General features: G+C 45.1%; 1 protein-coding gene and 1 long non-coding RNA gene across 3 annotated transcripts in view; one reads left to right on the top strand and one right to left on the bottom strand.

Annotated features, from left to right (window-relative positions):
- Positions 1-2630, top strand: part of CLCN5 (chloride voltage-gated channel 5) — a 158489-nt gene that overhangs the window by 122585 nt on the left and 33274 nt on the right. The window lies entirely within an intron of this gene.
- The window catches only part of LOC132007611 (uncharacterized), a 6021-nt gene continuing 4871 nt past the window's right edge, over positions 1481-2630 (bottom strand). Inside the window, exon 3 of the long non-coding RNA XR_009401411.1 lies at positions 1481-1719. This is a non-coding gene — a long non-coding RNA (uncharacterized LOC132007611). The remainder of the gene's footprint in view (positions 1720-2630) is intronic.

Raw genomic sequence — 2630 nt, 5'->3', positions numbered from 1 at the left:
GCTAAAGATTTTATTTATTTATTTGACAGACAGAGATCACAAGTAGGCAGAGAGGCAGGCAGAGAGAAAGAGAGAGAGAGAGAGGGAAGCAGGCTTCCTGCGGAGCAGGGAGCCTGATGCGGGGCTCGATCCCAGGACCCTGAGATCATGACCTGAGCCGAAGGCAGCAGCCTAAACCACTGAGCCACCCAGGCGCCCCACCTCACTCACTATTAAAGATTCAAACAGTGCACATGTATATAAAATGTGAAAGGTGCCCTGTACAAAGATAACCCATAAAAATAATTCAGTGTGACTCTTTCAGTTCTTTTTCTCTCCAGTCAACACATAGGCACACACTCTGTTTAAAACATTCTTATTATTTTGTGACTTGCTTTATTCACACAATGTGTTCGAGACATTTTTCTATTTTAGTTCATGTCAGTCTCCTTCTTCCTTGTGCTGTTCCCCTATTACTGGACTCTTTCATTGTTTCTAGGTTTTTGCTGCCACTACAGTGCTGCAGTGAATAATGTACACACATTGGAGTGGCCAGGTACATGTATTTCTTTAAGAGCAATCCTTAGATTTTATATATATAGCTCATTTTTTTCTGTCTGTGACATCACAGTGTTTCCATGAGTCCAAGAAGAATCTCCTAATTGGTATTTCCTCTCCCAAGTTTTTGCCCCTGCCAGAGAATGATTGGTAATCTCTTGTCCCCAGCTTCTTTCTGGAGATTAATAGACAGAACCCAACGCAGACTTAGGACAGAAGAAGCGGAGAACCGCTGCTTTGGAAACAATAATTACAAGTTATTACGCAGGACTTAGCCAGGAGGTTTCCCAACCCTGGGGTATGTTATTCGTGTTTTAGGGCAGCGTCTCCCTACCCATGACATTTCCCAGTCCTTTTGTCAATCCCATAAATGTGTAAGTTTGAGAAGGAAGGAATGAAGAACAAGTAATGGAGCTGAGATATGTTTTCTTTATGTGGACAACACCCTCAGCAACTTTGTCAAATCTAGCCCCTCTACTTCCAGTTCTCTGTTGATTTTTGTGGCATTCTAGTCCAGTGGGAGCCTGCGGACACCAAGCCATAAATCCATATGCCATTTCTGCCAGCTTTGGTGGCTCTGGTAGTTCACACTCTGGGTCCAGTGGTAATGAACGTGGGTTGGGTTGGGAACTTCCAGATCAGAGCAGATGCTGGGGATAGAAGTCACACCCCCACGCAAATGTCTACAACCCAGTGGGGCCAGAGCTCTACCCATTGGGAAACAGGGAGTCCAAAAGTGGTCTTAGAATCTGGATTCCTCTTTGTCTTCAGTCTTTTCCCTATCTTTCTGCCATGCCTCATCTTCCTGTGTACTTCTCAGAATCCTCAAACTTCACTTAGTAGATTTGTTGCTGTTTTTGCTGTCCCATTACCCGCATCTCTCACCACCTTATTTTCAAATACATTTTTTAAAAGATTTTATTTATTTATTTGTCAGAGAGAATGTGTGCACAAGCAGGGGGAGCAGCAGGCAGGGGGAGAAGCAGGCTCCCCGCTGAGCAAGGAGCTCAGTGTGGGACTCGATCCCAGGACCTGGGGCTCATGACTTGAGCCAAAGGCAGACACTTAACTGACAGAGCCACCCAGGCGCCCCTCACCACCCCTTATTTGGTCCAGTTTTCAGCAGAGTTGAGCTTCCTCTTTGTTGTCCTTCCTACTTCTTAGGCAACTTCAAGTTTTAACCTGTTGTGAATGGAAACCAAAGCAGTCAGTCCTGAAATGAAACGTATGCAAACAAACAGGCACTGACCAGTCAGACCGGATGCCAGATGTAGCACTAGGCAGTGTCCTGGGGCCTCCTCACGTTCCAGCTGCTGAATCATGGGAACATTCAGGAGCTTTCTAGGGGATGGTTGGCGGGGAGAAGCATCCTTGGGAAAAAGTAGTCATTTGCCTACAGGGCTGGAGGTATTTCAGTATTAACAATCAGCATGGCTCTATAGATGGGTATCAATGGAAAGTCTCCTTGAATACGTGTCCCAGGGGCCAAACTAAGATAGTATATTAAATGTGACATGGCCCTGTGATACCCTCCAGGGCTTGGATAGGAGAGCTGCTCCACCAGCAGTTGCTTTTTAGCCCCTGGGTCTAGGTGAGTGGGAAAGCAAATTGGAAGTGAAATGGAGGCACACATTGATCAGCCTTAAAAGTATTGACTCATTATTGGGGCTTCAACTTTAATGCAGTCTCAAATCTGGGGATGAATGAAATGTGGAAGGGTTCATAACTTTCTGGGAGATCTCAAATGGATGGGCCAATAAAAGAAGGGAAGAGACTGCAGGTGTGGAAGTGAGAAATGGCATACAGTCAGCTCTTACTATATACCGTTGAGTGAAGGTAACATTTAAATAACCACAGGATGAATATCTGCTGCCATACGCTAGGTAGAGTGTTGGATTTTTTGTAGGTGTCATTTCAGCCTTGCAAACATACCATATATCCCTGTAAAAACGGAAATACATTTTTTAAAAAAAGATTTTATTTATTTACTTGACAGAGATCACAAGTAGGCAGAGAGAGAGAGAGAGAGAGAGAGAGGAGGAGGAAGCAGGCTCCCTGCAGAGCAGAGAGCCCGATGTGGGGCTCGATCCCAA

The sequence above is a fragment of the Mustela nigripes genome, chromosome X, assembly GCF_022355385.1.
Source record: "Mustela nigripes isolate SB6536 chromosome X, MUSNIG.SB6536, whole genome shotgun sequence".
Lineage (NCBI taxonomy): Eukaryota > Metazoa > Chordata > Mammalia > Carnivora > Mustelidae > Mustela > Mustela nigripes.
The sequence above is the reverse complement of the archived record's forward strand: the minus strand, read 5'-3'. Positions and strand labels throughout refer to the sequence as shown.